The 15559-nt window shown below is 32.5% G+C and overlaps 1 pseudogene; it reads left to right on the top strand.

The window, feature by feature from the left end:
* Positions 1-9603: 9603 nt before the first annotated feature.
* On the top strand, positions 9604-12549 carry LOC147908071 (uncharacterized; annotated as a pseudogene).
* The last annotated feature ends 3010 nt before the right edge of the window (positions 12550-15559 follow it).

Here is a 15559-nt window from a genome sequence, read left to right on the forward strand (position 1 = left end):
TCAAAACCTATGAATAATTGTATGTATTATTACTACATATAACTACTTATAGAAAACTGGTTTTAATCCACAAAATTGCCTCTCATTGTAAGTTATTAACTCAATTATCTTTTGCAATTTTGCTTTCTGCAATTCAGTTAACGTTAAATAAATAGTGCAATTTCATAATTCACAAGATTTGCCAGTAGGTATACTAGGCGGGTTCTAACCCAGGGGCTAGAGGGGAATGCGGGGTGCGGGGAAGTACTTGTATGCGCGGGGGATACCTAACGCGGGGGAAAGAGGGGGAAAGGTCTAGGTTCCTACACAATAGGGCTCCTACACAATAGGGCTCCTTTTTTTGTTATCAAAATTTGACTATGTTTTTCTTTAAAAATGCATTGATAATAAAGGTTTGAATTTGACCATGACATATTTTTCTTTTCTTTAAAAATGCATCGATAATAAAGGCTTGCATAGAGAAAGATAGAGCGCGCGTGCTATGAATGAAGAAAGGATGGAAGAATTAATAGAGTACAAGTTTCTTTTGTATGATACAGTTTTTTCAATTTTTATGGTTTTTCCTGGCGCGTCGAGGCAAAGGATGGGAACTAAAAGACAATACATATGAAATAAGGCTAACAAAAAATGTTTTATTTACATCTTATTACACCGGTTTTCATACTTATTAAAAACTAAAGCTAATAGTTCACAATCAATGAGCTGCTGTCCATTGAAGATGTCGCTATCACATATAATGTTCTCAGATGCGATGTTGAAGAATCGCGTATACTTGGTATCTACCGTATCGACGAGTCGAGCTAATCGTTCGAACGTTACATCGATACACCCGTTAAAGTCAAACATACGGCATAGCGTCGTTTCGGTCATCATAATGCATACCGATGAAGAATCGAGACGTACGACCGTAGCATAGTTCAGCATGAAAACACTGACGATTAGCGGTCCAACGCTTATAAAATTATTCTTGTTCGTTTCGAAACAGCTTGTAAATATTTCCTCGCTGCTCGTAGAGGCTCTTCCACGTTTCGAGAGATAGCGATAGTTCGTGTCCGCGATAATCTCCAAGGACGATTTCCACGCAACTCGGTGGGCCAACGTTGATTCCAATTTCCAAAAATTTGTAGTCCGTATTCGTCAGATCGTAACGTCTGCTCAGTAAACGCATTGCACGATGCTCCGTACTGTGTACATACATAATGTTAAAAAACGTTTCTTTTATGTATAGAACATTGGAACTTACATGTTATATTCCTTCTTCACATCGTACGATGCACTGTTCTCTTTAGCGTACATTTTTTCGACCGTTCGTACAAGCGGGTATCGTAAGACTGATTGCATCCGTGTAAATGGTAATACTTCTGGAATCGATGAGAGAGGATAGGTTCTCCCCCCTCTTTTCCAAAAATTTCGAACATGTTGCGACACGTTTTATCAAGTCTTTCTACGTATTTTCTTTGTCACGAATTTATACATACGTTTATACATACGTTTATACACACGTACATACATATATACGTTTATACATACGTTTATACATACGTTTATATATACGTTTATACATACGTTTATACACACGTACATTCATATATACGTTTATACATACGTTTATACATACGTTTATATATACGTTTATACATACGTTTATACATACGTTTATACATACGTTTATACATACGTACATACGTTTATATATATGTTTATACACACATACGTACGTTTATACATACGTTTATACATACATACATAAGTTTATACAGGGTCCGGCAAAATGATCTCCCACATTTTACCGCCACTGTCCCCGAACCACTGAAGAGAGGTGGAGCTTAGCGTAGTCGGTTGGTAGCTCGCGCCTTGCCATTTCAGTTGTCGTTATGAATTGGACGGGCGAGCATCGTGCCTTCGTTATCGAAACATTTATGAAAAGTAACGAATCTGTGATTACGACGCAAATCTCGTTACGTGGAGACGTTGGGTAGCCTGCGCGTTCACCCGATCTTGCCCCATGCGACTTTTTCCTTTGGGGCTACCTGAAAGCGAAGGTTTTTCAATACCACCCCCGAACCATTGACGAATTGAAAGCAGCAATACGCCAAGAAATTACAGGAATATCGCCTCAAATTATTGCTCGAGTGATGGAAACTTTTAGAAATCAGCTTCGAATGTGTATCGAAAAAAATGGTCGCCACTTGGACTCTGTAATTTTCAAAACTCAATAAAAACAAATGGCATAGCATAAATTTTCAGTTAATAAAAATAAAATCTAAATAGCATTTACAATGGCGTTTTTATTAAAGATTAAAATGTGGGAGATCATTTTACCGGATCCTGTACATACGTTTATATATACATACATACATACGTTTATACATACGTTTATACATACGTTTATACACACATACGTACGTTTATATAATACATACGTTTATATATTACAAACGAAGGGAAAAGAAATACATAATGAATACGTTAATGTATTTTTATTTAAAAAATTCTTTTGCAACCACCAGTTATATATTTTCAATACATTTTGTAACGCGCAATTCTTAACATGTTGTCCACATCGTATACTATATTAGTAACATCTAGATTAGATAAAGATTTTCCCCCTTTTTCGTAAAATGCCTTCCCGGGTATCAAGAGACAAGGCCTTAACTATCGATGCATAATGTTTAAAGAAGCAAACAAATATACTGTCATTGTCACACTTCAAATCTGTCTTAATCACTCTGGTCATATTTTATAAAAAGATATATAACATCACGTTCCAACATAGTTCGATAACAAAAAAAGGGCCCTATTGGTGTAGACCCTATTGGTGTGAGGAGCGCTCTACGACCCGTTTTCCACCCCTCACTCTACTTCAACTTATCCTGTCCCTCCGCGATTAGATATCCCCCGGGCCCATCAAGACTACTTCCCCGCCATTCTTCCCCCTCTAGCCCCTGGGTTAGAACCCGCCTGGTATATCTACTTTTGCCAGACATGTAAGATTATTTGTATTGTACAACTGTTATAAACTGTTTGTTTTTTTATATCTTCATTTTTCTGTGTACAGAATATTTTGATAAATCAATTTTCAATCCACAGGATCACACTGTCATTCCTTTTATTATTGTGATCAACTCAATAATTATCTTTTACAATTGAATTGATACTAAATAAGAATTCATATTTTGTTATTGGCAGTTTTCAATTCATAACCAGTTGCCCTTTGTAATTCAGTTGACGCTAAATCAGAAAGAAAAATAATTCAGTGTTACAATCGACAAGATTTGCCAGACAGGTAAGATGTTCGAGATCGGTAATTCGAAAGAAAAGCAAGAATTCTTTCAGTCGACCGACATTGTCATTGAACGCATGCATAAATTGAGCTCGTGATTTCATCTCGAGCATGATCTTAATCCTCGTTAAAATCATCGAATTCGTCGTTCTTTGTTCTTTTTAAAAACAATTCGTTACACGCAAACAAGCTGTCGTTACCGGCAACGGACAATCGAAAGTTCTAGAACGATTCAATTCGCGCACGCGAGCGCCGCGCTCCGACGAATACGTCATGCGCTGTCACCAATCCCACGCACGGATTTTCTGCCGCGCATGACTGTTACGTTGAACGTCGCTAGAAAAGAATTCAAAGCGCCAATCAATTCTGTACACCTAATGCCACGTAATAATTACGATTGTGGCAAATTTTTATTGGATTTTTCCCAAAAGGGAAAGCTCAGGCCGAAAGCAATAAATGCTTCGATCTCGCCGTCCTCCTTCTTACTTCCAAAAAGTTCTTCGAGTTCTTAGAGTCATAATCTCGCTCCGTAAAATCGCCGTGCTAACCGTTTAGTGAAATCGCTATAAACCGAATCTTTCGAGAATTGCCGAGAGAAATCGCTGAGATTTTCCATCACCGCGATTCCAAACTCAATTTGGAAAAGGTGACCGCATTTAATATTCTGTTAATTTAAATTTAATTAATTATATTTTTTGACTTTGTAACTGAATATATTAAAGAAATTCTTTTGTTAAATTACAAAGAAACTGAGTTCTCTTTACTGTCGTGCATCATACCAGCCGTGCGCCGAACTCTCACTCGAATTTTTCCGCGCGGTGCGCTCTCGCACATAAGACTATTTATGTAATTTTTTGGAATTGTATATTATGATGTACTTTATATATAGAAAAGGCAATAATTTTTAAAAATTATAAGAGATACAGTTATCAAAACCACTGTACTTCGTAAAGTTCATATTCTTTGATAATTTTAACTTGATATACTCACATATAGATACATACACGAGTCTCTAGATTAAAAAAATTATTCCATTAGAATACAGAAAGATTTCATTATACTGTGCCTTTTATTCTATCCTTAATGCTTAATTACAAAAAATTGAACTCTGTCTCCATCTAATGGCGGTGCCGCATAATTGTCTAACAGTATTTATAATATCATAAAGAGCTGTTTTAGAGAACATCTTACAGATCGATGACTTTTTGATATCATTTTTAAAAGATTTTAATATAGTCTTTAAAAAGCAACCTTAAAGAGTCCTTCCTCCCCTGCTGCAAATTCCTATGAGAAATTTTCCTATGAGTTTGTCTAACCATGGGTACCTGTGGTAAATTTGACTGGTCCCCATGGGAGGAGGCTCCTACCTTGCTGTAAACTCCCAGGGGTTTTTTCTGGATTCCTATAGAGAACTATAAGATTCTGGCTGTATTTCAAAATTTACTGTCAGTACTGCAAATCTGTATTTTTCGTTATGTGCACTATAGATTTTCAATACTGACAGTAAATTTTAAAACACAGCCTCTGTAGGAGATTGTATAGTGTAAACAATTAATTAGTGTAAACAATTAATAACAACAGAGAAAAATATTAGGGCATTTCTTGTCTCGAACCCAGGCCTGGTCTCTCCTCCAAGTAGACTTCTGTTCTACCACTGAGCCACACAGCCCTGATGCTGATAGCTTTTCTATTGTGCTTATTTTTTCTAAATTTCTCACAATAGGTACCTATAGGATTTGCACAACATATATATATAACATAGGAAATTTTTCTACAAGGTTTTACAGAGGGATCCAGTCCATGAAAAGAGGCTCCTATAAGATCGCATGAGAAAAAGAATGATGTGCATATTGATGCAATCCTAAATGATATACAGGATGTCCCATATTTGGGACTATTTTCGTGTGCAAATAGTAGATTAAATTGAATAAAAAAATCCTGTATCATTTTGTAATTTTCACAATTGAATTTCTAAAAATTGAAGCGGATAAAATCGACGCATAAGACTTTAAGATATTTTTTTAGAGTTCTTTATGACATATATTTTAAAGACGTTTTTCAAATAACTCTTAAGATATCTTAAAGTTATCTAATGCGTCGATTTTAGACATTCTACTCATTGGGTAATAATTTCAAAAATGGCAAAATGATAGAAAACCTTCCGGTTCAGTTTAATCCGCTCTATCTGCACACAAAAATATTTTGAGATATCCTGTTTACATATTAGACCCTGTTACCCTATAATTTACATATTAGAGTGTGTACACAAAATGCTATAACAGTAGCCGACTGAATTTCACATAAAAATCTAAGATAATTTTTCCATAACTCCAAAAACTGGAAATTACATGATAAACAAGATGTGTTTGGTGATTCAAAAAAGTCATGAGTATATATTTTCTTTATGGCAGTCAGGATTTTTTTTACCCGATGTGGAACGTACCTCATTTATTAACTATTATCATGGCTTCCAGTTTTTAGGAGTTACGAATTATTCTCTCAAATTGATATAGGTATCTATAGGAATGCAGAAGAGATACTTCATGGGGACTAAATACCTATAGGATACTACACTACTTTGATATACAGGAACATATAGGAACATGTAGAACACATAGGACAGAGGAGATGTGCACGTCATCCTATGGAAGTCTATAGGCATTTTCAGTCTCCTCTTCTTTATCTTACGTACGTCTATATATGTTATTATATGTCTGATATCCTGTAGACTTTTTAGTTCTCATGCATCTGTCCACATTCCTGTGGGTATCTCTATTACCCTATTTGTATTTCTATGAATGTCCTACGTATACCTATGCATACTGCGCAAATTCTATAGGTAACTACACAAACTCCTACAGAATCTTATAGTCTTCTATAGAAACCCATAAAAAAACCTATGGATATTTGCAGTATCTTAACAATGTTCACTGAGTTATCATTTTCAATATAAAAAAATTTTGTTTTATATACGTATTGTGATTAAAGCAATGGCCCAAAAAAAAATTAAAAATAAAACTCGTAATTGTTTACTAATTTATTCATATAAAGTATTAGGTGTTGGAATTAATTCGTAGCGTTTTACAAGTGATGGGAAGTACTTTCATTAATGTATTTTTTAATGCTCATGTGAAATAAATAACATTCTTTCATTAAAAAACGCTACGAATTAATTCCAACACCTAATATATAAGCAGTCTTGTTTCTTCTAATCCTTATCCTCTTGTTAAGTGAAAATTACAAGTTAATATTACATTCAAAAAAATTGATTATATTTTGATCAAAAAATATATACATTTAATATATTTTTAAGCAATACTATTGTTAATGAGATTATTAACATTTCTTTAGGTGCGTGTCCTATTTTTTCGCATTTTTACAGGATGTCCCAATGAAAGTGTCATATCTGTGAGTTGAAGCAGTAAAATCTAACATTTAATTTTTTTAATTTTGTTTTTTATTTTAATTATACAACATGACATTAACAAAATAATTATTTCATTTCTTTCTCCTCTAACCTTTACAACCTATTTCATTCTCGAAATAAATACGGTGTATTTATTTAGTATGCTATTTATCCAATATGCTGGACAAGAACGTGCTACAATTCATAAAATCAAATGAATGGCCTGCAAATTTTTGTATTTGGGACTACATATTGGCTAATGTCAACTTCAAAAATGTTTACATCATTGATGTCTTAGAGGCACATTTAGTTAAAATCTGAGACGAAATTTCAATGGATGTCGTGAGTGTTGCGTGCAATGCATTTATTTCGAGAATGAAGCAAGTTGTGAAGACTAAAGGAGAAAAAATTGAAATGAAATAATTATTTTATTAATGTCACATGTATCATTGAAATAAAAAATAAAATTTAAAAAAAATTAATGTTAGATTTTACTGCTCTAAACAAGTGCGACATTTCAAAGATGCTAGGTTTGTTGATTATATTGCCATGTCCTTATTCATTGTTAATATCAGAAATAGCATTAGAGAACCGTTGTAACTGAATCTTAAAGTGTTTAAATAATTATATGTTAATTTCAGAGATGCTACTTTACCCACTGCTAATGCCAACATTTCGTGAACCTTGCTGTTCATTTCATCTGAGTAAGGAGCATATCGATACTGAGTTGCTCTTCTGAACTCTGAAGAACTCCCTTTATAAATGTTGAATGGGGAGGAGAAGAGGAGAGAGAGGGATCGCTTCTTTGGCTTGTCAACAAAGTAGTTCTCTATACTTATGTTATAGCTTAAGTCTCTGTTAAAATTGTTTGAATGTGTCTAAATGTTCTGTATTTCTAAAGGGAGCTGTCTAGAGGAAACAGCTCAATATCAGTAGCAGCGGATAAGATAGCACCTCTGAAACTCACATATAATTATTTAAACACTTAAGATCCAACTTCGACGGTTAGAGGCACTATTTATGACAGCAGTGAATAAGGACATCATGATATCTCAAACATTGTGGCATGTTTGAATATCCGTGAAAGCGTCAAAAGTATTATCAAGTGTGCGACACTTTCATTGTAATACCCTATATAATTTATCTATTATATTTTTACAATTACATTCTTTATTATAATATATTGTATTGGGTATGGGAATAAGTTTCCGCCCATTGCAGAAAGATATCGTTAGTAGCATTGTTCGTGTGTTTGATAGAACGGCAAGACATGTTTTTGAAAGGTGTGTCCAAACTTTTGAACTCAATAGATGGCATTCGTTCGAAGCGTAACAAAGAGTAACTTTTTTTGCGTTGAAGATAATTTTTGCGTCGGAATTTATTCCAAAAAAGCAACATTTGCGGGAAGTTTTACTTCATTATTTTATTTTAAAGAAAAGTGCTGCGGAAACGCATCGTTTGCTCGTAGATATTTATGGTGAGCATGCTCCACCGAAAACTAGTTGTAAAGAATGGTTTCGGCGATTCAACAGTGGTGATTTTGACGTGCGTGACAAAGAACGCGAAGGTGTACCGAAAAAATTTGAAGATGCAGAATTGCAAGCATTACTCGAAGAAGATTCGTGTTTATCGCTCGATAGATTGACAAAAGAGTTAAATGTTGATAGATCCACTGTTGGAAAACACGCAATGGAAATGGTGCAAAAAGAAGGAAATTGGGTGCCATACAAATTGAAAGAGAGAGACATGGAAAGACGTTTGGTCATCTGCGAGATGCTTCGTCAATGACAACAAAGGAAGGGTTTTCTACATCGTATCGTAACTGGCGATGAAAAATGAATCTACTACGATAACCCTAAACGCTTGAAGACATGAGTAATGCCAGGTCCATCAATGCCAAAACGAAATATCCATGCTTCGAAGATTATGTTGTGCATCTGGTAGGATCAAAGAGGTATTATATATTATGAGCTGTTCAAACCGTCCGAAACCATCACTGGCGATCGTTATCGGCTACAACTGACGTTTAAACCAAGCTTTGAAAGAAAAACGATCGGAATGGGACAATAGGCACAACAAGCTGATTCTGTTACATGACAACGCTAGGCCACACGTTGCAAAACCGGTCAAGAAATACTTGGAAGGAGTAAAGTGGGAAATTCTGCCCGCCGTATTCACCGGACATTGCCCCTTCAGATTTCCATTTGTTTCGATCCATGCAGTCGGCCCTTTCTGGAGAATGATTCGATTCTTATGAAGGTATTAAAAAATGGCTTGATGAATGAATCGCTTCAAAAGAACCAGATTTTTTCATTCGAGGAATCTGTTTATTACTGGAAAGATGGGAGAAAGTTGTCGCTTCCGAAGGAGCATACCTTGAATAAATTTTAACCTTTTATAGATTTATTAACTCTAAACTTATATAGATTTGTTTAAATAAACACATCTTTTTTATTTAAAAAGGGCGGAAACTTATTCCCATACCCAATATTTATAATAATACAGTGTTAACATCATTTAATTGTATATTATAAAGTTAACATAATGTTATATAATAATTATATACAGAATGGATATAAATCGAAAGCGATCAAGGAAAGACATTTTATGTGTATCAGAACAACACTTAAGAAAATTATGTAGAGTATAAATTCATAAATTATTTATGATTCTTTTTGAAACACGACTACAACATTACCACATAATAATATTAATGACAAAGGAACAAGAAACTTAGAAAACGTTTAGTTAGTTAATTCTGATTCTCCATTAAATAGGAACATTGTAAATGAAGATGATACTATTTATGAAATGAGCGAATCAAATCATGTATCAATAGAAAATGAAAACTGTAATACACACAGACAATCTAATTATTCTACATCGGATTCGCAGGAATCATTCATTTCTATTAAAGAATCAGTATTTCATTTAATATCTGAGAATACAAATATAACTGACAGTACTTTTTTAAATAATCTTGCTACATGAGCTATTATTATATAAAAGTAACTACCATTATTGATGGTTTGCCATTAACAAAATCTTCGCAGCAACAATTTTGAACCATATTAGGTTCAATTATTTCACATAGTAATGTCTTTATGATTAGTATTTATCATGCAAATGAAAAACCAGTAGATGATTTTTTAAAAGATTTTGAGGAGATAAAAGATATGTGCGAAAACGACATTAATATTAGTCGTTGTAACATACAATGCAGATTTGAGGCTTTAATTTGCATTTAATACACCTGCAAAAGCTTTCGTATTATGCGTTAAGGGACATTCCGGATACTCTAGTTTTCCTCAAATCGCTGCATCATCAAGAACAAATGATGATTTCATAAGAAAGATTGATGATAATTATTATAAACCGAATACTACATGTAATTTGCTTAGAGCTTACCACATTTTAAGCCTGTTACAAATGTTTCACTTAATTATATGTATTTAATACGCCTAGCAATTATGTGCGCAAGTTAATATATTTATGGGTTGAAGGAGATTTGCATTATTGATTGAGATATAGAGCTGTGGAAGCCATTTCTACATGTTTAATAATTTAGAAATTAAAATCTTTCATACCTATGAATTTAGATAGCCTCGAAAACTGAAGTGTGTCAAATTATGGAAAACAATATAAACTCATTTTATTATATACCGGTCCATTGGCTTTTTAATCCGTATTAAAAAAAGAATATGTATACACATTTTATACTACATGTTATAATCAGAGTTCTATGTTCAGAAGATTTGAAGCAATATTTAAACTATACATTAAAGATTTATTTTTCTTTATTAGGAAATTTATACTTTATGGAATTCAAAATGTGTCACATAATATTCACAATTTCATACATCTTGTTGACGATATCAGAAAGTTTGGGCCACGGGACAATTTCAGTGCGTTCAAATTTGAAAATTATATGCAAAAATTAAAAAGCTATGTTAGAAAAGTTGATAAACCTTTGCAACAAGTTGTACGAAGATATGTTAAACAAGAAATAAACTCATCTTCAATATCCTCAACTATTTTATCAAATTCTATTCTGACACATTCAAATTTAATGTCTTTACATTATGATGGTTGCTTGATCGTAAAAATCCGTAATATAAAATGGTGAAGTACAATGAAATTGTAATTAAAGCAGGGCACTTGCGGACAGTTGTTATTTGAATAATGGTACTATTGTATCTATAGTAAATATCGCATATTGTACAAAAAAGAAATGTTCGTGTAATTATTGATCATGAATTGGTGGAAAAAGAAGATTTATTTAATGTTCCTTGTTTATCTTCGTTGTTTGGAGTTTATACTGTGCATTTATGCTCAGATCTAAATTCGTGGCTATTACAAGATATCATAAAAAAATATGTTAAATTGAAAAAGACCAATTATTAACTGAAATAAAAACTGCACAAAATGCAGTTTTTCCACTGATACACATGATATAATATGTCAATAATATAATTTTGATACAAACAGAATGGCTCAGAAATTTTACGCAATTGAACTTCAAGTGGTTCCAAGTAATTGGTTAGACATAAGTGTCATAAAAACTGTGTGGCCACATTTCCTTAGCGATAACAGATACTACAAAGTCGTAAAATGTATATAGACACCGGAAATAATATACCGTTTTAAAAATCTACGGGACATATCGTAAATAATATGATATAATATAATATGATATTTTTCTTTAAAGTATGATTATTACTTTTTGCATAATATATTATATTTTTTTCTTATAAATATTATTATTATTTTACGCATATGTCATTAATATATTTTCCTGTAAGGTTTTCTTTATTAGAAAAATAATGTTAGCTGCGTTTCATTATATGTGTCGTAAATATGTCTATAGTTATAATATAAGATTGATAGCGCTGTAAGTAATCTTACTGCGTTCCGTAACTAATCAACTATTATGACTTTCGTCTGCTTTGTCTTGGACACTATTTTATCAATTTAATCTTTGATTGATACTAACCTTCCAACTAGAAATAATATTTTCAATACATGTAACGAAATGTATCCATTATATCAAGTTTTTATTGCGATTTTATTATTATTTTGAAGAAAATTATGAAATCGCAAGAAGAAAATTGAAACAAGTTGAGGAAATATCAGATCTTAACACTTTTTTGGTACAAAACAAGAAGAAGTACAGAAAAAGTTTAGGAAAATCAGAGCTGCTAGAGACATAGATGTATTAACAAGCGAAGAAGAGTCAGCAGATGACATAGTTTTATGTCAGATGTCCCTAAATTACGGATGTTTCCATCGAAAGAGATAATTCCATAATTATGGATATTACACAAGATCAAAATTTGCACAAATTACACAAAAAGGTAACAGCACTATGCTATATGATAAAAATAATAATGGTTATTCTGTTTACGAAATTAAAATAGGATACGTTGTTTTAATAATTAAGTATTAAGTAATAATAAAGTACCAAAATTATGGATTACAGATTCTAATAAACAAAATGTGTTAACACAATGAAAGAAACTTCCATGTTGTCTTGTCACAACAAAAAAAGAAAGAAGGCTGAATGTCGTATATTTTATGTATATTTTATTGTAAATAAAGTAAAAAAGCAATCTATCTATTATGAAAGTATGCTGTAGGGGCATTAATTTATTTTCTCCTACATATTTAGTAAAACAAGTTCAAGTAATGTTTATTTATATCTACAATTATTACAAAGAATAATGACAAACCTCAATTTTTTTTGTATAATTACTTTAAGCATTCAAAATAATTTATGTCTTATTGAGATTCACAGATTAATTAAAAAGATTTGGAAAAAAATAAACATTTTATTTATTTATATGACAATTATTCTCTCTCTCTCTCTCTCTCTCTCTCTCTCTCTCTCTCTCTCTCTCTCTCTCTGTCTACATCGTGATGTAACTTTATGTAAATCATTTCAAATGTTTAAAAAAAATACTTATTATTAAAAAATTAAAGTATTGGTCAATATTTTATAAAATATATCCATACATTTCCATACAATACAACACAGATAAAATAAATTATAATATTACTTTCCAGATAAACCGTTACTAAATTTTATGTATCACTTTTAAATACGATGTAGAATTATCTATGATTTTTAAAATAATTTTTTTATATTATTTGAAATATATACATATAATACATCTGTAAGGGAACAGAAATAAATATTGTGTATGTGTATATATATATTAAGGCAAATCAATCATAAAATATTAAATAATGCTAATATATACTTTAACTACTTTTAGATCTACAAAGTAATAAAAATTTGTCCAACAATGAAGATATTTGTCATAAAAATGGCAATAATATTAAAACAATGATAGAAACAACAATAACAATGATTCGATCTTAATATCAAGTTTGAATTTGAGTAAAAATAGACGCACAATGTCAGTCATTCATTCTTTTATTGATAGATGTAATGCTTGTCTTCGGGCTGGAGGTCATAATTTTGAACAAAATATTTAATAATTAAATTTTGATTATTGTAAAGCAATAAACACAGAATAAACTTTATTTCGACATTATCATTCCTACAGTTCTGCATGTAACTTCAGAAATATCTCTTGAACGAATCATTTGCAAGTCAAAACAAAGATTTTTATCAAAATTGCAGAAAAAAATATTAAAATTTAGAAAAGATAGTATTACAGTATAATTATCTTTTACCGTACAATTTCTTGCTTTATTTGTGCCTAACTCTTGTTAACATTTCAAAAAATAATTTTCGTATCAAGCATGGAACTAAAGATTAAAATTATAAATGATATTCAATATTGCAAGTAGAAAATTGATCACAGCGCAATGCCGGTGTCTCCCAATATTGCACAATATACGTCATAATATATGTATTTACATATGATAAAAAATATTTTATGGTTATATTTTTCTTTATAGTTAAAATATCTCTTGGCTTAAATATAAAGTCTAGCGCTTGGTCCAGCGGTATTACATAACATAGAAGATTGGATCCTCGCTTGTCCTAGTTTTTAGCATGACAGATCGGATCTCCTAATGACTACTTAAGGTATAACTTAGTGCTCAATGCTTTTTGTACATAAAATTTACGTACGATAGCATTCTTAAATTGTTGTTTACCATTAATGTGTGTGTATTATATTTTGTATGTATAACATATCAAAACTTTGCATCGCAATATTTCCGATCATACGCAGGGCACGCAGAGAAAAAAATAAAAACACTTTTATTGAATATTTCAAAAGCTATCAATTAAGTATACTAAAAACTTGAACGATTCAGTTCTTATTGAGATACCATAATCGCGGTCAGGAAAATCTTGACGGTTCACGTAAAGATACATGGCCAATTTCGCGCTGACATATCGCTGCGCGTGTCTTACCACAAGACATTACCGTGTCTTCTGATAATCTCTTTTTATGAAATTATCTCGCTGTTTATGAAAAATTCCCTCAAGTAATGGCATTTAACTGAAGCTCTAGTAAAATATTATTCATGCTCACGGTGTAGATCCCTGTTTGCTTATAAAGCTGCAGGAACACGCGTGAATTTATGCAAACGTGCATGTATATATGTACGGACATGCGAAGTATGCCTTTCGAAAAGAAAGGAGCAAAAAGAAGTAGGGCGTCGATAGTATTCGCGACTTCAAAGTGGAATGATTTGACGCGTATTACACAAAGGGGTATCACCTTCAGCAATTTTATTTAAGACTCTAAGATTCGAGTAAAGCCTTTGGAGTCTGTCCTTTCTTTTTTTCCGTTCCAATTCCACGCAAACCACTGTCTTTCGATTCGGTTTATCTTCCCGCGTCATGATGGCGATGATGATGTAAGGTTTAATAAAGCTCCCGGGATGTGTGCTACGTTATTCATAGTATGAAATTTATATAAACACGACCATTCGTTCTAAAGAGTCGGTAACCTCTCACTCTCTTTCCCTTTTCCTGCACGTCATGCATCCCCGTCGCTTGAAATCCTCACGTAGCTGCCAGGATTGAAGCTGCTCCTTTATGACTTTTAATATTATCCTAACAACGCAGCCTTATAACAGTCGAGCTGAATGCCATATGTGGTTAATTTGAAACGATTGTCTCTAAATTCTCATCATTTATTATCTTGAAAAACTAGATGCGTAGATATACGACTCGTTCAAATGCAATTCCGAGAATGCGCAGTATATATTAGGTGTAGTAAAAAGAAATCCATTATTTTTCCAATAGATGGCTTTAGTAATCTGTATCACGCGTAGACGAGATACAGATTACTAAAGCCATCTATTGGAAAAATAATGGATTTCTTTTTACTACACCTAATATTATTTAAAACTTGTAAAATGATTACAATTTTGTGACTACTTCTTTCTTCTTGTTAATAAAAAATGAGGACTCTAATATGCATATCTTCAACTCACTATTTCTCTGAACATCTACTTATGTATATATATATATATTAATAGTAATATCACGTGTCCATAAAACATCACAACTAATGTGTCATGCAATTTATTGTCCTCGAAAAACTTTTTATATCTGCTTATAAAATTTCAACGCATTAATATGTAGTAACGTTTTTTTTTTTGCGTGACTGTAGCTATAAACAGCATTAATAACGCTGGCGCTGGTGCAATATCATCTCTTTCTTAGTTCGCAATATTTACAATGTAACGCCACAGACCTTACTGCTATTTCTGCATGTTCCAAGAAAGATATTGCCATTGTAAGGAATGCACAAGAAGAGATAGCTGCTTTTATAAGGTCGACTGCCACAGCGAATACGAATAACATACACGAAGCGATGAAACTGCGCCGATATAATGCGCCGAGAAATACTGCGTTCCTCGCGCTCGTGCCATTTTTAAGT

The sequence above is a fragment of the Acromyrmex echinatior genome, chromosome 11, assembly GCF_024713525.1.
Source record: "Acromyrmex echinatior isolate Ae372 chromosome 11, ASM2471352v2, whole genome shotgun sequence".
Taxonomy (NCBI): domain Eukaryota; kingdom Metazoa; phylum Arthropoda; class Insecta; order Hymenoptera; family Formicidae; genus Acromyrmex; species Acromyrmex echinatior.